General features: G+C 44.8%; 16 non-coding genes across 16 annotated transcripts; all 16 read right to left on the minus strand.

Annotated features, from left to right (window-relative positions):
• Positions 1-8,535: 8,535 nt before the first annotated feature.
• Positions 8,536-8,617, minus strand: TRNAL-CAG (transfer RNA leucine (anticodon CAG)). Its single transcript has one exon. It is a non-coding gene; the product is annotated as a tRNA-Leu (tRNA).
• A 622-nt stretch (positions 8,618-9,239) lies between these two features.
• On the minus strand, positions 9,240-9,321 carry TRNAL-AAG (transfer RNA leucine (anticodon AAG)). The gene has a single exon. It is a non-coding gene; the product is annotated as a tRNA-Leu (tRNA).
• Positions 9,322-9,591: 270 nt separating this feature from the next.
• Positions 9,592-9,673, minus strand: TRNAL-AAG (transfer RNA leucine (anticodon AAG)). Its single transcript has one exon. It is a non-coding gene; the product is annotated as a tRNA-Leu (tRNA).
• Positions 9,674-9,767: 94 nt separating this feature from the next.
• On the minus strand, positions 9,768-9,849 carry TRNAL-UAA (transfer RNA leucine (anticodon UAA)). Its single transcript has one exon. It is a non-coding gene; the product is annotated as a tRNA-Leu (tRNA).
• A 270-nt stretch (positions 9,850-10,119) lies between these two features.
• TRNAL-UAG (transfer RNA leucine (anticodon UAG)) lies at positions 10,120-10,201 on the minus strand. The gene has a single exon. It is a non-coding gene; the product is annotated as a tRNA-Leu (tRNA).
• Positions 10,202-11,703: 1,502 nt separating this feature from the next.
• TRNAL-UAA (transfer RNA leucine (anticodon UAA)) lies at positions 11,704-11,785 on the minus strand. The gene has a single exon. It is a non-coding gene; the product is annotated as a tRNA-Leu (tRNA).
• Positions 11,786-12,055: 270 nt separating this feature from the next.
• Positions 12,056-12,137, minus strand: TRNAL-UAG (transfer RNA leucine (anticodon UAG)). The gene has a single exon. It is a non-coding gene; the product is annotated as a tRNA-Leu (tRNA).
• A 447-nt stretch (positions 12,138-12,584) lies between these two features.
• Positions 12,585-12,666, minus strand: TRNAL-UAG (transfer RNA leucine (anticodon UAG)). The gene has a single exon. It is a non-coding gene; the product is annotated as a tRNA-Leu (tRNA).
• A 93-nt stretch (positions 12,667-12,759) lies between these two features.
• On the minus strand, positions 12,760-12,841 carry TRNAL-UAG (transfer RNA leucine (anticodon UAG)). Its single transcript has one exon. It is a non-coding gene; the product is annotated as a tRNA-Leu (tRNA).
• Positions 12,842-12,935: 94 nt separating this feature from the next.
• On the minus strand, positions 12,936-13,017 carry TRNAL-UAG (transfer RNA leucine (anticodon UAG)). Its single transcript has one exon. It is a non-coding gene; the product is annotated as a tRNA-Leu (tRNA).
• Positions 13,018-13,111: 94 nt separating this feature from the next.
• Positions 13,112-13,193, minus strand: TRNAL-UAG (transfer RNA leucine (anticodon UAG)). The gene has a single exon. It is a non-coding gene; the product is annotated as a tRNA-Leu (tRNA).
• Positions 13,194-13,287: 94 nt separating this feature from the next.
• TRNAL-UAG (transfer RNA leucine (anticodon UAG)) lies at positions 13,288-13,369 on the minus strand. The gene has a single exon. It is a non-coding gene; the product is annotated as a tRNA-Leu (tRNA).
• Positions 13,370-14,520: 1,151 nt separating this feature from the next.
• TRNAL-AAG (transfer RNA leucine (anticodon AAG)) lies at positions 14,521-14,602 on the minus strand. Its single transcript has one exon. It is a non-coding gene; the product is annotated as a tRNA-Leu (tRNA).
• A 1,150-nt stretch (positions 14,603-15,752) lies between these two features.
• Positions 15,753-15,834, minus strand: TRNAL-UAG (transfer RNA leucine (anticodon UAG)). The gene has a single exon. It is a non-coding gene; the product is annotated as a tRNA-Leu (tRNA).
• Positions 15,835-18,635: 2,801 nt separating this feature from the next.
• Positions 18,636-18,717, minus strand: TRNAL-UAG (transfer RNA leucine (anticodon UAG)). The gene has a single exon. It is a non-coding gene; the product is annotated as a tRNA-Leu (tRNA).
• Positions 18,718-18,811: 94 nt separating this feature from the next.
• On the minus strand, positions 18,812-18,893 carry TRNAL-AAG (transfer RNA leucine (anticodon AAG)). The gene has a single exon. It is a non-coding gene; the product is annotated as a tRNA-Leu (tRNA).
• Positions 18,894-19,054: the final 161 nt, after the last annotated feature.

Genomic DNA, 19,054 nt, shown 5'->3' on the forward strand with positions numbered 1-19,054 from the left:
GACAGCGGCGGGATTTGAACCCGTGCCCCAGAAGAGACTGGTGCCTTAACCCAGCGCCATAGACCACTCGGCCACGGTGCCTTCATGTGGATTTCTATTATCTAAAATATCGTCTTATTGCTGTAAAAAGGTTTTCCCATGCCCCTTAAAGCATACCTCTGGCAAAATTGAATAATTTCAGCGGCGGGATTCGAACCCGCGCCCCGAAGAGACTGGTGCCTTAAACCAGCGCCATAGACCACTCCGCCACACTGCCTTCGTGTGGATTACTATTAACTAAAATATCGTCATAATGTTATAAAAAGGTTTTCCCATGCCCCTAAAAACATAAGTCTGGCCATAGACCACTCTTTTTTTTTTTTTTTAATTATATCATTAAAAAATACATTTTTAGTGTATATTACAAAAGTTGCGAGACCAATATTAACAAAAGAATAACAACAGTCATAAAAATACAGGAATTCTAACCCAAAAACAACTCTTGGAATGCTATATATATATATATATATATATATATATATATGAATGCAATTAAAGAACAATAGTTAACCCCTTAAAACAGACTGGAGTGCTTTTTAAAGACTATTGACAATGTTAAATTAGAGTTCTTAAAATATTTTTGACAACATGTTAGTAAATTCTTTATCTTTATCTTTAAAAATTTTAATGGTTTTACGTATTTCGCATTTAATTTTTGCATAAAATCTATGTTGTACTACTACGAGAGGTATGTTTTGATTGAAATTAGAAAAGGAACGGCAGTCCAGAATAAGATACTTTAAAAGAGATACCATGAAATGTATTATTTTTAACTCGTGACAATTTAAAGATATCGGGCATTTACCTTGAAAAACAATAAAACAATTTCGAACAAAGCCGGGATTGGTAAAATAATCGACTTTTAAACCAAGTTTATCATTAAATAGCCATGACCACCAGGCCTCAACAATGCTACACCCAAATAATATATGTGATAATGTTTCTTCTGCTTTTTTACAAAAAGTACACATGGGAGAGATCTGCGGATCGAACAAATGAATACGTTTGTTAAGAAATAGCGCGTGATGAACAATTCTTAAATTATTATCGCGTTGTTCGGGACTTAAAACTCGTCCTTTTAACCAACTCCATCCTGGTTTCGGTAAGGGACCTCCTAAATATTCCCGCCACTGAAGCTCACCGGATGACTCGTAATTTCGAACCGAAAGGTAGCGCTGATATAGTTCTTTAGCCGAGGCCGCCAAATAATCGAATTCGGTGTTGTCTTTGGAAACAAGTTGGCAAGCCAAAATATACCTCTCCTCGGAAGAATTGTCTCTAGTGGTATTAATTTCTCGAGATAACCCTTAAAGATATATCTCCGCAATTTAGAGTTATTTGTTAAAAATATTAACCCATTTCTATCCCGCCCGGTATAAATTTTTAATTATAATTAAAATAATTGAGACGAAACGACCAATTTTAATTTATTCAGAATATCATAAGTTAAGTAGTTACAACAGTAAGTTAGACGTACTATAACAATGCACAATTGAATTAAACCCTTTTACAGAACAAGTTTATCAGTTAAATATAATACGAAGCAAATTTTAATGAAAGAAATATCTACAGAGGCTTTTTGGAATTACTCGCTTACGAAATACTTGCCACATCTTTAACGCTCATTTTATTTCAACACTCGCCCTTGATGAAGATACCGTAGATATCTGGTAGTGGACGACTCGTTCACTTCCTGTTGACGTTATGACGCATACCACATGAAAAAGACCAATGCCGTCCAATTTCCAATATCATATAATGACTCGCACACCCAAGAAATCATTGACTGCGTTAGAAATCGTAGATATCCAAATATCCACACCAAATGTATTTACAAGAAGCAAAAACCTTACCATCAACAAAGCACAGAGAGCCACTTGACTAACCGCCAGCTCTTAAAGCAATTAACGTTAAATTATCTCCTTTGAATTAACAGAACTATATATAGGTCGTTAAGAAAGTGGACCACCCACAGGGTCTACCCTTTAACCCTCTAATCTCGGCTGACTGCGCTAAAACAAGATTTAACCTTTAAAAAATACCAGATTAGGCCTTCATAAATTCATTAATAAAAAAAGACTTTATTACCTATTATGCTTACGATGCCTGTCTTAATTTCAGTGAATCTAAGCAGCTATCGGTGGTTCTGTGGTAGAGCGCTCGACTGCCAAGCCGAATGGTCTGGGTTCGAAACCTGTGTGGCGCATTTGTTTTTAATCAATAGAGAAACGCTAAATTAGAATTTCTTCGATGCAATAATTTCAATTTCAATTCTATTTCAATTAAACCAAAATTTCGTACTCTATTAAGTACGCTTCCGATAAAGCTGAAGGTCTAATTTTCAATAAGGCGTAACAAGTGTCGGTGGTTCTGTGGTAGAACGTCCGCCTGTCAGTCAGGAGGTCTCGGGTTCAAATCCCGCCCGATGCGATCGCAAATTGATACTAAGACGAATACCGTGTACAACTGGTGGAAACCCTGCCATTGGACGTTGAGAGGTAGCATTACATTCAGCACTCAGTCCGTCCCAAAGTCATTAAGAAGAAGTTGGAGAGAAAACGCCCATATAAACACAACAGACTCAACATGCACATCCATCAGAACTCAAACACAACAAATTCAACACTCACAACCTACGCATAAACATTACAAAAACCGTAATACACCAAACCGTCACGACGGTGAGCGAAAAAACACCATCCAAACCAAACCGCAAATGCATCCGTTAACGCTCACCGTCACACGGTGGTTTTGCCAACCCTTTGAGAAACTGCGTACGCAGTGATTACACTTTGCACCGAAAATGCGAACGCGTTCGCAGTCCTGACAGACAGACCCACCCACAGACCCACAGACAGACACGGTCGTTGTATAACCCCTCCTAGGGGACTTTGTCCCCTCGGAGAGGTAAAAACACGTATTGCGTTCTCGACTGGAACCCGCGACGAAGAAGCGTACACGCGGTCGAAAAAAACTTTCGGCAAAGATTCTTTAATAACGGAATAAACGCGTTTGACATCCAGAGCCCGCTGCATCGAGGCATCAATATCGCATAGTTCCAATACACTGTCCTCTGGAAGAAAACCAGGTATGACTTCGTAACAAAAATCGCGGAGACATAGTAGGCCATGCGAAAGAAACGGAAGCCGTGACCGCGAAGTCAGAGTAGATAGATCAACACGCTGACTATAAAACACCGGCTCGTGGAACGGATCGGCCGCCATCTGTAGACGTAAATTCTGCGAAGTGAGAAATGTCTGCCAGGCAATTCACATTTCGCGATAACGCGGAGAAAGACGACTTAATAACGGCTGAGTTAACTGGCACCGTAAAACATTAATTCCGGGGCTGGAAGTCCCGTCAAAAGGATTCAAGAGTGCCACGGCAAGATCTCTCTGCCAAGAAGGACAATCCGCGCACAGAATCGCCTGCAACTCCTTCAAACGGAACGCGCACGTTTTCCATTTCAAATCAATCAGTCCATAGCCACCCAAACGCTTAAGGCGAGTAAGAGTATCGTACGAAACCTTATGGGCCTTAGAACCCCAGATGAACGCCAACGCCACTTTGCGGAACTCCGCCGCGTAACGGTCAGGAAACGGAACCGATCGAAGAGTATGCCACAAAATGGACATAGCCAAAGTGTTAACTAAAATAACTTTGCCGGTAACCGTTAAATGCCGCGCTTGCCAAGTTCGTAAAACTTTTTTAAATTTTTCTAAACGCGAAGACCAATTAAGTTCCAGAGTATCATTGTGAGACGAACCAACATAAACGCCAAGAACCTCTAGCGGATCCGAAGAAATAGTTATCCCAGATATTACTTCAGGGACATTGGAACGATCTGAGCCAAGCCATAAACCGCGACACTTGGCCAAATTTAAAACTGCGCCCGAACCTTCCGAAAAGCGGTTATATTCAGCAACAACCTCCTCCACCGACTGCCGGTCGCGAACGACTACCGTATTGTCGTCAACGTGAATGCGCAAAAGAGGAGCCGAATGGATGCCCGGCCACGAAACTCGGACAATAGACCGTCGACGCTCCAACGCGAAAACTAAGGCTTCGGATGTTAGAACGTAAAGAAGGGGGCTAAGCGGACAACCCTGACGAACCGAGCGTCCGAGTTGGAAAAAATCGGTTAGATAGCCATTAATCTTCAAACATGACCTGCTACCGATGAGAAACGTTTGAATCCACCCACAAAAAGTTGGCCCGAATCCAAAAGCCCGCAAGACAGCAAAGAGATACAGCCAAGACACGCAATCGAACGCTTTGGACAAGTCCAACTTCAACAGGATGCCACCAGAGTCTACACCTTGAAGGTAATCGATAGTGTCAAGTAAAAGTGAAGGGGTACTTATTGCCCCACGACCTTTAATCGCGCCGGTCTGACGATCCGAAATTATCGTCGGCAAAACCGCCGAAAGCCGCATCGCCTGGATCTTCGCGAGAATCTTATAATCAGCATTGAGGAGCGTGATGGGACGCCAGTTTGAAACGTAGCGTAAGTCGCCGCTCTTAGGCAGCAGCACGATCATACCTTCTTTCATACTTGGAGGCAAGCAACCCTCCGCCTGACAAAAAGAGATCAGCGCCAGAAACTCAACCTTAATTTGCGGAAGAACGAATTTCCAAAATTCATTGGTAAGTCCATCCTTCCCTGGACTCTTACCACTGGGAAGCTGCCCCAGGGTTAACGTAACATCCGTCCAAGTCACCGGGCTATCACAGATAGCACTTGCGTCGTCCGATAACCGAGTTGGAAGATGCGCCGCGTATTCCTCCACCGAAAAGCGATTGACAGGTTGACTTCTGTACATATCGCTAAAATGCTCGAAAATTCTATGACGAACATCCGACGGATCTACTAGTAGAGTGCGCGACGCGGAATAGATGTACCGTACATTTTTCTTACATTGGCGATACTTTTCTAAGCGTAAAAAATAGGCTGTCGGCTGTTCACCGTCCGTCCGCCACAATTGATTGGAACGGATCACGGCCCCCCGGAGGGAATTCCGATCAAAGAAATTACGATCGTCGATCTTAGAAGTCAACTCCGACGCGTCAATGAGACCATTACGGAAATCAACATGAGCTTGGTCTACCGCTAACCGTAACGCAGTACGACGCTCGCGACTACGCGTAGCTTGTAATTTTCCAAAAAACATAGCGTGATCACGCAACGAAGTCTTCAACCTCTCGTACCAGGCAATGACCGACGTGGAGAATTCCGGCCAAGTACGACTACGACGAATAATGCGACTCACAGCGTCACGATACGAATCCGATTCGAGAAAGCTTGCGTTGAAAGACCACGTACCAGGTCCTATGGCTACCCCGTCGAGATGAAAACGCAGTTCCACAAGTTTGTGATCCGATAGCGAACACGGCAGAATTGGACAAATCTGGACATTTTTACGTTCCGACTCGGGGACAAAACTATAATCGATACGCGATTGTACATACTTCCCGAAAACATAACCAGCCCATGACCAGTCAAACACGTGGGGATGCGTGACCCTCCAGACATCAACGAGATGGAGCGAGCTTATGAAGTGGAAGAGCTCTGTAGGGCGTAAACGAGATGCTGCCAGCGGAATAGGATAACGGTCCCGAGTGCGACTAACGACATCATTAAAATCTCCCACGACTACTGGACGCTGCAAACGAGAAACCTCATTTCGGAGCCGCGCGTAAAAAGGAACCCGATCATTCGCGTCATTAGGTAAATACACGTTAACAATATCTATCGACACATCATCGAAGTTAAGCGACACAATAACGAACCGTCCCTCATTACTGACGATCACGCGTGAAGCGATAGCAGATAAACCCGGCCGAACAAGCGTTGCCACGCCGCGAAATCCGGTCGTCGAATCATTGTCAAAAAATACTTGACCACGCCATAGAGACTTAAACCGATGCGCGTGCTCCGCTAACCAATGCGTCTCCTGAAGGCAAATAATGTCATACGGCTTACTAAGTTCCAAAAACTCTAAAATCTTCTGATCATCCCGCAGTCCGCGAATATTACAACTGGCCAAACGCATCATTGTGACTTAGGTCCCACCGCCATCCACTTTCTCCTTCGCCGCCAACTGATCCCCGTTCTCTGGAGCCTCCATCCGAAGCTTTTCCCACGAACCAAAACGCCTGATAGCTATGGCCTTCTCAAAAGTTTTATTGTCACGGAGCCTTTTAGAATATGACGATTTACTAGTCGAAGCGGACAAAGACAAATTACCAGTGTGGCGGACACCATCATCACTACCAGTGGAAGTAGAAATCGGTCTCTTAGCTGCGCTTAACGATAAATTTGAGGAGGGTTCTTTATCAGGCATTTCTTTAGGAGTACCCGCATCCACGTCGGGTGGAAGTTGTGGATTCACCGCTTCCCCCTGATCCATCGGCAATTCATGAACAATAGCGTGGCCCACTTTTTCGTTGACTTGAGCAGGCCGGCCTTGGGCGCCCTTCTCCCAATCCGGACATTGACGGATTCCGTGACCTTGAAGGTCGCACTTTCGACAACGAAAATCGGGGCATTGGCGATATAAATGAGATGTGGAAAAACATTTGTTACAGACCTTGGCCTGACGGTCGTGGCGGAGACGGTAATTAGTTTCAAGACCCAAGACATCACGAATACGAATAGTATAAGGCAAACTTGACACGCCCTCCGGTAATGACACTTTTATCGACCGTTGACCGTAATATTTTCCATTTTCCCGCGCCCACATCACGTCAGACTTTACCTCGCATTTCATGCTGACAAACTTATCTTTCACCGCTTCATCAGTGACAAATTCCGGTAGACCAGATAACGTCATCAAAACCTCGCGGCTCCCAACCTTTGCAACGACACATTCTAAGCCCCCAATCTCCATACCATGTTCAACGCAAGTATCCGCATCTTCCAATGTTATAAATGTGACAAAAAAGCCACCCAAAGTAGCGACCACTGACGAATATGAATCCAAACCAAAATGCGCTTTCAAATCATCTTCTACCAAATTAACGGCCGTCGCTTCAGAAGCGACGAAAACCGTACGTCTTAAAACTTCCATAATTTAAATTAGTTAAAGGGGTTAAAGACCCTGCAAAGCAGGGTCAAAGATTAAAAATTAATTAACAACTCAATAAACTGGGATTATAGAATACTAAATAAAATTAAAAAACACTAAGCCTAGGCTTAAACGCAGGAAGAGACTAGAAAAACGGAGCGGAAAAATCGGCAACCGCACTCTACAAAAGCTCAAGCGAGACCCCCCTGGATTCGAACCCGTGCCCTCGAAGAGACTGGTGCCTAAAACCAGCGCCATAGACCACTCGGCCACACTGCATGCGGGTAGCTTATTATTAACTAAAATATCGTCTAAATGCTGTAAAAAGGTTTTCCCATGCCCCTAAAAACATACCTCTGGCAAAATTGAATAATGACAGCGGCGGGATTCGAACCCGCACCCCCGAAGAGACTGGTGTCTAAAACAAGCACCAAAGACCACTCGGCCACACTGCCTTCTTGTGGATTACTATTAACTAAAATATCATCTAAATGCTGTAAAAAGGTTTTCCCATGCCCCTAAAAACATACCTCTGGAAAAATTGAAATATGACATCGGCGGGATTCGAACCCGCGCCCCCGAAAAGACTGGTGCCTAAAAACAGCGCCATAGACCACTCGGCCACACTGCCTTCGTTAGGATTTTTATTAACTAAAATATCGTCTAAATGCTGTAAAAAGGTTTTCCTATGCCCCTAAAAACATACCTCTGGCAAAATCGAATTATCACAGCGGCGGGATTGGAACCCGCGCCCCCGAAGAGACTGGTGCCTTAAATCAGCGCCATAGACCACTTGGCCACACTACCTTCCGGTAGCTTATTATTAACTAAAATATCGTCTAAAGGCTGTAAAAAGGTTTTCACATGCCCCTAAAAGCATACCTCTGGCAAAATTGAATAATGGAATCGGCGAAATTCGAACCCGCGCCCCCGAAGAGACTGGTGCCTAAAACCAGCGCCATAGACCACTCGGCCACGCAGCCTTCATGTGGTTTTCTATTATCTAAAATATCGTCTTATTGCTGTAAAAAGGTTTTCCCATGCCCCTTAAAGCATACCTCTGGCAAAATTGAATAATGACAGCGGCGGGATTCGAACCCGAACCCCCGAAGAGACTGGTGCCTAAAACCAGCACCATAGACCACTCCGCCACACTGCCTTGGTGTGGATTACTATTAACTAAAGTATCATCTAAATTCTGTAAAAAAGTTTTCTCATGCCCTTAAAAACATAGCTCTGGCAAAATTGAATAATGACAGCGGCGGGATTCGAACCCGCGCCCACGACGAGACTGGTGCCTATAACCAACGCCATAGACCACTCGGCCACACTGCCTTCGTATGGATTGCTATTAACTAAAATTTCATCTAAATGCTGTAAAAAATGTTTCCCATGCCCCTAAAAACATACCTCTGGCAAAACGGAATTATGATAGCGGCGGGATTCGAACCCGCGCCCCAGAAGAGACTGGTGCCTGAAACCAGCGCCATAGACCACTCGACCACACTGCCTTCGGGTAATTTATTATTAACTAAAATATTGTCTAAATTCTGTAAAAAGATTTTCCCATTCACCTAAAAACATACCTCTGGCAAAATTGAATAATGACAGCGGCGGGATTCGATCCCGTGCCCCCGAAGAGACTGGTGCCTAAAACCAGTGCCATAGACCACTCGGCCACGCTGCCTTTGTGTGGAGTACTATTAACTAAAATATCATCTAAATGCTGTAAAAAATTTTTCCCATGCCCCTAAAAACATAGCTTTGGCAAAATTGAATACTGACAGCGGGGGGATTCGAACCCGCTCCCCCGAAGAGACTGGTGCCTAAAACCAGCGCCATAGACCACTCGGCCACACTGCCTCCGGGTAGCTTATTATTAACTAAAATATCGTCTAAATGCTGTAAAAAGGTTTTCCTATGCCCCTAAAACATTAACTCTGGCAAAATCGAATTATGACAGTGGAGGGATTCGAACCCGCGCCCCCGAAGAGACTGATGCCTAAAAACAGCGCCATAGACCACTCGGCCACGTTGCCCTTATGTGAATTTTTATTAACCAAAATATCGTCTAAATGCTGTAAAAAGGTTTTCCTATGCCCCTAAAAACATACCTCTGGCAAAATCGAATTATGACAGCGGCGGGATACGAACCCGCGCCCCTGAAGAGACTGGTGCCTTAAACCAGCGCCATAGACCACTCGGCCACACTGCCTTCGTGTGGATTACTATTAACTAAAATATCGTCATAATGTTATAAAAAGGTTTTCTCATGCCCCTAAAAACATAAGTCTGGCAAAATCGAATTATGACAGTGGAGGGATTCGAACCCGCGCCCCCGAAGAGACTGGTGCCTAAAACCAGCGCCATAGACCACTCAGCCACACTGCCTTCGGGTAGCTAATTATTAACTAAAATATCGTCTAAATGCTGTAAAAAGTTTTTCCCATGCCCCTAAAAACATATATCTGGCAAAATCGAATTATGACACCGGCGTGATTCGAACCCGCGCCCCCGAAGAGACTGGTGCCTTAAACCAGCGCCATAGACCACTCGGCCACACTGCCTTCGGGTAGCTTATTATTAACTAAAATATCGTCTAAATGCTGTAAAAAGGTTTTCCCATGCCCCTAAAAACATATCTCTGGCAAAAATTAAGTATGACAGCGGCGGGATTCGAACCCGCGCCCCCGAAGAGACTGGTGTTTAAAACCAGCGCCATACACCACTCGGCTACACTGCCTTCGTATGGATTATTATTAATTTAAATATCGTCTTAATGCTGTAAAAAGGTTTTCCCATGGCCCTTAAATTATACCTCTGGCAAAATTGAATAATGACAGCGGCGGGATTCGAACCCGCGCCCCCGAAGAGACTGGTGCCTTAAACCAGCGCCATAGAACACGCGGCCACACTGCCTTCGTGTGGTTTATTATTAATTTAAATATCGTCTAAATGCTGTAAAATGGTTTTCCCATGCCCCTTAAAACATACCTCAGGCAAAATCGAATTATGACAGCGGCGGGATTCGAACCCGCGCCCCCGAAGAGACTGGTGCCTAAAACCAACGCCATAGACCACTCGGCCACGTTGCCTTTATGTGAATTTTCATTAACCAAAATATCGTCTAAATGCTGTAAAAAGGTTTTCCTATGCCCCTAAAAACATACCTCTGGCAAAATCGAATTATGACAGCGGCGGGATACGAACTCGCGCCCCTGAAGAGACTGGTGCCTTAAACCAGCGCCATAGACCACTCGGCCACACTGCCTTCGTGTGGATTTCTTTTATCTAAAATATCGTCTAAATGCTGTAAAAAGGTTTTCCTATGCCCCTAAAACATTACCTCTGGCAAAATCGAATTATGACAGCGGCGGGATTCGAACCCGCGCCCCTGAAGAAACTGGTGCCTTAAACCAGCGCCATAGACCACACGGCCACACTGGCTTCGTGTGGATTACTATTAACTAAAATATCGTCATAATGTTATAAAAAGGTTTTCTCATGCTTCTAAAAACATAAGTCTGGCAAAATCGAATTATGACAGTGGAGGGATTCGAACCCGCGCCCCCGAAGAGACTGGTGCCTAAAACCAACGCCATAGACCACTCGGCCACGTTGCCCTTATGTGAATTTTTATTAACCAAAATATCGTCTAAATGCTGTAAAAAGGTTTTCCTATGCCCCTAAACACATACCTCTGGCAAAATCGAATTATGACAGCGGCGGGATACGAACCAGCGCCCCTGAAGAGACTGGTGCCTTAAACCAGCGCCATAAACCACTCGGCCACACTGCCTTCGTGTGGATTACTATTAACTAAAATATCGTCATAATGTTATAAAAAGGTTTTCTCATGCCCCTAAAAACATAAGTCTGGCAAAATCGAATTATGACAGTGGAGGGATTCGAACCCGCGCCCCCGAAGAGACTGGTGCCTAAAACCAGCGCCATAGACCACTCAGCCACGCTGCCTTCGTCTGGATTTCTATTATCTAAAATATCGTCTTATTGCTGTAAAAAGGTTTTCCCATGCCCCTTAAAGCATACCTCTGGCAAAATTGAATAATGACAGCGGCGGGATTCGAACCCGCGCCCCCGAAGAGACTGGTGCCTAAAATCAGCGCCATAGACCACTCGGCCACCTTGCCTTCGTGGGGATTATTATTAACTAAAATATTGCCTAAATGCTGTAAAAAGGATTTCCCATGCCCCTAAAAACATAACTCTGACAAAATCGAATTATGAAAGCGGCAGGAATCGAACCCGCTCCCCCGAAGAGACAAGTGCCTAAAACCTGTGCCATAGACCACTCGACCACACTGCCTTCGTGTGGATTCCTATTAACTAAAATATCATCTAAATGCTAAAAAAAGGTTTTCCCATCCCCCTAAAAACATACCTCTGGCAAAATTGATTTATGACAGCGGCGGGATTCGAACCCGCGCCCCCGAAGAGACTGGTGTCTAAAACCAGCGCAATAGACCGCTCGGCTACGCTGCCTTTGTGTGGATTGCTATTAACTAAAATATCGTCTGAATGCTGTAAAAAGGTTTTCCCATGCCCCTAAAAACATATCTCTGGCAAAATTGAATAATAACAACGGCGGGATTCGAACCCGCGCCCCCGAAGAGACTGGTGTTTAAAACCAGCGCCATACACCACTCGGCTACACTGCCTTCGTATGGATTATTATTAATTTAAATATCGTCTTAATGCTGTAAAAAGGTTTTCCCACGGCCCTTAAATTATACCTCTGGCAAAATTGAATAATGACAGCAGCGGGATTCGAACCCGCGCCCCCGAAGAGACTGGTGCCTAAAACCAGCGCCATATAACACGCGGCCACACTGCCTTCGTGTGGTTTACTATTAATTTAAATATCGTCTAAATGCTGTAAAATGGTTTTCCCATGCCCCTTAAAACATACCTCTGGCAAAATCGAATTATGACAGCGGCGGGATTCGAACCCGCGCCCCCGAAGAGACTGGTGCCTAAAACCAGCGCCATAGACCACTCGGCCACGTTGCCTTTATGTGAATTTTTATTAACCAAAATATCGTCTAAATGCTGTAAAAAGGTTTTCCTATGCCCCTAAAAACATACCTCTGGCAAAATCGAATTATGACAGCGGCGGGATTCAAACCCGCGCCCCCGAAGAGACTGGTGCCTAAAATCAGCGCCATACACCACTCGGCTACACTGCCTTCGTATGGATTATTATTAATTTAAATATCGTCTAATTGCTGGAAAAAGGTTTCCCCATGCCCCTAAAAACATATCTCTGGCAAAACTGAATTATGACAGCGGCGGGATTTCGAACCCGCGCCCCCGAAGAGACTGGTGCCTAAAACCAGCGCCATAGACCACTCGGCCACACTGCCTTCATGTGGATAACTATTAACTAAATTATCATCTAAATGCTGTAAAAAAGTTTTCCCATGCCCCTAAAAACATACCTCTGGCAAAATTGAATAATGACAGCGGCGGGATTCGAACCCGCGCCCCCGAAGAGACTGGTGCCTAGAACCAGCGCCATAGACCACTCGGCCACACTGCCTTCGGGTAGCTTATTATTAACTAAAATATCGTCTTAAACTGTAAAAAGGTTTTCCCATGCCCCTAAAAACATACCTCTGGCAAAATCGAATACTGACAGCGGCGGGATTCGAACCCGCGCCCCTGAAGAGACTGGTGCCTAAAACCAGCGCCATAGACCACTCGGCCACACCGCCTTCGTGTGGATATTTATTAACTAAAATATCGTCTAAATGCTGTAAAAAGGTTTTCCCATGCCCCTAAAAACATACCTCTGGCAAAATTGAATAGTGACAGCGGCGGGATTCTAACCCGCGCCCCCGAAGAGACTGGTGCCTAAAACCAGCGCCATAGACCACTCGGCCACGCTGCCTTCATGTGGATTTTTATTATCTAAAATATCGTCAAAATGCTGTAAAAAGGTTTTCCTATGCCCCTAAAAGCGTACCTCTGGCAAAATTGAATAATGACAGCGGCGGGATTCGAACCCGCGCCCCCGAAGAGACTGGTGCCTAAAACCAGCGCCATAGACCACTCGGCCACACCGCCTTCGTGTGGATATTTATTAACTAAAATATCGTCTAAATGCTGTAAAAAGGTTTTCGCATGCCCCTAAAAACATACCTCTGGCAAAATTGAATACTGACAGCGGCGGGACTCGAACCCGCGCCCCCGAAGAGACTGGTGCCTAAAACCAGAGCCATAGACCACTCGGCCACACCGCCTTCGTGTGGATTGCTATTAACTAAAATATTGTCATAATGTTATAAAAAGGTTTTCCAATGCCCCTAAAAACATAAGTCTGGCAAAATCGAATTATGACAGCGGCGGGATTCAAACCCGCGCCCCCGAAGAGACTGGTGCCTAAAACCAGCGCCATAGACCACTCGGCCACACCGCCTTCGTGTGGATATTTATTAACTAAAATATCGCCTAAATGCTGTAAAAAGGTTTTCCCATGCCCCTAAAAACATACCTCTGGCAAAATTGAATAGTGACAGCTGCGGGATTCGAACCCGCGCCCCCGAAGAGACTCATGCCTAAAACCAGAGCCATAGACCAATCGGCCACACTGCCTTCTTGTAGTTTACTATTAACTAAAATATCATCTTAATGCTGTAAAAAGGTTTTCCCATGCCCCTAAAAACATACCTCTGGCAAAATTGAATTATGACAGCGGCGGGATTTGAACCCGCGCCTCCGAAGAGACTGGTGCCTAAAATCACGGCCATAGACCACTCGGCCACACTGCCTTCGTGGGGATTATTATTAACTAAAATATTGCCTAAATGCTGTAAAAAGAATTTCCCATGCCCCTTAAAGCGAACCTCTGGCAAAATTGAACAATGACAGCGGCGGGATTTGAACCCGCGCCCCCGAAGAGACTGGTGCCTAAAACCAGCGCCATAGTACACACGGCCACACTGCCTTCGTGTGGATTATTATTAACTAAAATATCGTCTAATTTCTGTAAAAAGATTTTCCCACGCACTTAAAAACATATCTCTGGCAAAATTGAATAATGACAGCAGCTGCATTCGAACCCGTGCCCCCGAAGAGACTGGTGCCTAAAACCAGCGCCATAGAGCACTCGGCCACACTGCCTTCGGGTAGCTTATTATTAACTAAAATATCGTCTAAATTCTGTAAAAAGATTTTCCCATGCACCTTAAAACATACCTCTGGCAAAATTGAATAATGACAGCAGCGAGGATTCGAACCCGCGCCCCCGAAGAGACTGGTGCCTAAAACCAGCGCCATAGACCACTCGGCCACACTGCCTTCGTGTGGATTATTATTAAATAAAATATTGTCTAAATGCTGCAAAAAGGTTTTCCTATGCCCCTAAAAACATACCTCTGGCAAAATCGAATTATGACAGCGGCGGGATTTGAACCCGCGCCCCCGAAGAGACTGGTGCCTTAAACCAGCGCCATAGACCACTCGGCCACACTGCCTTCGTGTGGATTACTATTAACTAAAATATCATCTAAATGCTGTAAAAAGGTTTTCCCATGCCCCTAAAAACATACCTCTGGCAAAATTGAACTATGACAGCGGCGGGATTCGAACCCGCGCACACGAAGAGACTGGTGCCTAAAACCAGCGCCATAGACCACTCGGCCACACTGCCTTCGGATACCTTTTTATTAATTAAAATATCGTCTAAATGCTGTAAAAAGGTTCTGCCATGCCCCTAAAAACATACCTCTGGCAAAATTGAACTTGACAGCGGCGTGATTCGAACCCGCGCCCCGAAGAAACTGGTGCCTAAAACCAGCGCCATAGACCACTCGGCCACGCTGCCTTCATGTGGAATTCTATTATCTAAAATATCGTCTTATTGCTGTAAAAAGGTTTTGCCATGCCCCTTAAAGCATACCTCTGGCAAAATTGAATAATGACAGCGGCGGGATTCGAACCCGCGCTCCCGAAGAGACTGGTGCATTAAGCCAGCGCCATAGACCACTCCGCCACACTGCCTTCGTGTGGAATACTATTAACTAAAATAGCGTCATAATGTTATAAAAAGGTTTTCCCATGCCCCTAAAAACATAAGTCTGGCAAAATCGAATTATGACAGTGGCGGGATTTGAACACGCGTCCCCGAAGAGACTAGTGCCTTAAACCAGCGCCATAGACCACTCGGCCACACTGCCTTCGTGAGAAATATTATTAACTAAAATATCGTCTAAATGCTGTAAAAAGGTTTTCCCATGCCCCGAAAAAACATACCTCTGGCAAAAGCGAGTTATGACAGCGGCGGGATTCGAACCCATGCCCCCGAAGAGACTGGTGCCTAAAACCAGCGCCATAGACCACTCGGCCACACTGCCTTCGTGTGTATTGCTATTAACTAAAATATCGTAAAAATGCTGTAAAAAGTTTTTCCCATGCCCCGAAAAAACATACCTCTGGCAAAATCGAATTATGACCGCGGCGGGATTCGAACCCGCGCCCCCGAAGAGACTGGTGCCTAAAACCAGCGCCATAGACCACTCGGCCACACTGCCTTCGTGTCGATTACTATTAACTAAAATATCGTCTAAATGCTGTAAAAAGGTTTTCCCATGCCCCTAAAAACATACCTCTGGCAAAATTGAATACTGACAGCGGCGGGATTCGAACCCGCGCCCCCGAAGAGACTGGTGCCTAAAACCAGAGCCATAGACCACTCGGCCACACCGCCTTCTAGGGATTGCTATTAACTAAAATATTGTCATAATGTTATAAAAAGGTTTTCCAATGCCCCTAAAAACATAAGTCTGGCAAAATCGAATTATGACAGCGGCGGGATTCAAACCCGCGCCCCCGAAGAGACTGGTGCCTAAAACCAGCGCCATAGACCACTCGGCCACACCGCCTTCGTGTGGATATTTATAAACTAAAATATCGCCTAAATGCTGTAAAAAGGTTTTCCCATGCCCCTAAAAACATACCTCTGGCAAAATTGAATAGTGACAGCTGCGGGATTCGAACCCGCGCCCCCGAAGAGACTGGTGCCTAAAACCAGAGCCATTTTTTTTTTAATTATATCATTAAAAAAATAGACGACGCGTGTATGGTACAAAAAGCGAAATGCAACAAGATAATAGAACAAGAAAAAAATACGAAGTAACATTTGAAAAATCGGTCGCGAAAATGAACATCGATAAAGAAAGAAAAACGATTAGATAATATTGATTAAACAATATTGAGAAATAAAAAAATAAAGCAACGTATCAAACACTATTAGGCAGTACATGTTGTAGAAAGAATTCATGAACAAAAATAGGCCAAATTAGATATTAAACAGCATTAAAGACGATTAAGAAGAAATAAATTAACGAAAAAAAACTCCTTATTGAAAATAAGAAGCAAAGGCTTAAAACCGACAGAACACAGAAAAGGCAGCAAAACATTAAGAAAATCCAGCACCATTAATTTGTAACTTATACTTTGAAACCGTAATCATCCGGGATCACAAAGTCCTTATACAGAGGACTGGTAACAGGCTGACCCTGATACCGACACACCCGAGCAAAATATTCGTTCTCTGAAGATGGCGGCCAAGCAACCTCCTTAGGCCACCACTCAGGCCGGCGATGACCCGCAAAAGGGTACAGACGCATAGCAACGGGAACCCTTTGAACTTTCGTAGCAGAGCCAGAAGAAGAAGACAGCTTCTTACCGACATCGCCATCGCTTGACGACATCGAATGCTTAGCACTCCGACGCGGATCAGACTTCACACCGGCATCGACGATGGAAGATTCACCGCTACCGGCCCGGACCGGGGAACCTTGAGGAATAGCGATTGAGGCAGGATCGACGACCATCGCTTCACCGTCACCACCATCGCCAGACGCCGCTTCTAAATCACGGGATGCCATCCGGGGCCATAAAGGACACTCCCGAACAACATGTCCCTGCTTCTGGCACTTAAAGCACTTGAAATCAGGACAATGGCGATAAATATGGTCAGGAGAATAACACTTATTACATATTTTCAACTGAGAATCATGTCGGACAGCGTAAAACTTCTCCCGACCAACAGCATCGGCAACTCGTAAGCGATATGGTAATGATGACAGACTCTCAGGTAAGGTAACACGAACGGTACGAAGTCCGCAATAGAATGATGCCTTTTTATGCCAAACAAGCGGACCCTTGATTTCACAGCCAAGCGACGTTAATTTGGATAAAACGGCTTCATCAGTCACAAACTCAGGTAAGTCCGAAAAGGCGACAGTCACCGTCTTCGCAGAAACGCTTGAAATTTCATAAATCTCACCGTCAATATCCAAGCCCGAATCAATAACGCCCTCGACATCGGCCAAAGTCTTCAAGGTGAGAATGTAACCACCCTCATCACAGACAACTAAAGCAGATGCACAATCGAGACCAAAGTTCGCAATCACCGCCGTAGACACAACTTCAAAACTTGGTAGATTTCGTTTAAAATCAATAAAAACCGATCTCTTGAATGCGTCCATCCTGGGTAGAAACACCCAGGAGGGATTACCAAATTAATAAATTAACAACTATAGATTTAAATGCACGAATAATAACCGAAAGAAAAATAAATTGGTAAAAAAACCCGCTTAGGCTTAGCGCGACGAAAACACGGAGCGCAAAATCGAACGACCTGCACTCTCCAAAAGCTCGAACGCAACTCAAAACCAGAGCCATAGACCAATCGGCCACACTGCCTTCTTGTAGTTTACTATTAACTAAAATATCATCTTAATGCTGTAAAAAGGTTTTCCCATGCCCCTAAAAACATACCTCTGGCAAAATTGAATTATGACAGCGGCGGGATTTGAACCCGCGCCTCCGAAGAGGCTGGTGCCTAAAATCACGGCCATAGACCACTCGGCCACACTGCCTTCGTGGGGATTATTATTAACTAAAATATTGCCTAAATGCTGTAAAAAGGATTTCCCATGCCCCTTAAAGCGAACCTCTGGCAAAATTAAACAATGACAGTGGCGGGATTTGAACCCGCGCCCCCGAAGAGACTGGTGCCTAAAACCAGCGCCATAGTACACTCGGCCACACTGCCGTCGTGTAGATTATTATTAACTAAAATATCGTCTAATTTCTGTAAAAAGATTTTCCCAGGCACCTAAAAACATATCTCTGGCAAAATTGAATAATGACAGCAGCTGCATTCGAACCCGTGCCCCCGAAGAGACTGGTGCCTAAAACCAGCGCCATAGAGCACTCGGCCACGCTGCCTTCATGTGGAATTCTATTATCTAAAATATTGCCTAAATGCTGTAAAAAGGATTACCCATGCCCCTAAAAACATACCTCTGACAAAATTGAATTTTGAAAGCGGCGGGAATCGAACCCGCCCCCCCGAAGAGACTGGTGCCTAAAACCTGTGCCATAGACCATTCGACCACACTGCCTTCGTGTGGATTACTATTAACTAAAATATCATCTAAATGCTGTAAAAAGGTTTTCCCATGCCCCTAAAAACATCACTCTGGCAAAATTGAATTATGACAGCGGCGGGATTCGAACCCGCGCCCCCGAAGAGACTGGTGCCTAAAACCAGCGCCATAGACCACTCGGCCACACTGCCTTCCTGAGGATTTTTATTAACTAAAATATCGTCTAAATGCTGTAAAAAGGTTTTCCTATGCCCCTAAGAACATACCTCTGGCAAAATCGAATTATGACAGCGGCGGGATTTGAACCCGCGCCCCCGAAGAGACTGCTGCCTTAAATCAGCGCCATAGACCACTCGGCCACACTGCCTTCCGGTAGCTAATTATTAACTAAAATATCGTCTAAAGGCTGTAAAAAGGTTTTCACATGCCCCTAAAAGCATACCTCGGGCAAAATTGAATAATGACATCGGCGGAATTCGAACCCGCGCCCCCGAAGAGACTGGTGCCTAAAACCAGCGCCATAGACCA

This window comes from Leiobunum rupestre, chromosome 2 (genome assembly GCF_980474605.1).
Source record: "Leiobunum rupestre chromosome 2, qqLeiRupe1.1.hap1, whole genome shotgun sequence".
NCBI lineage: Eukaryota > Metazoa > Arthropoda > Arachnida > Opiliones > Sclerosomatidae > Leiobunum > Leiobunum rupestre.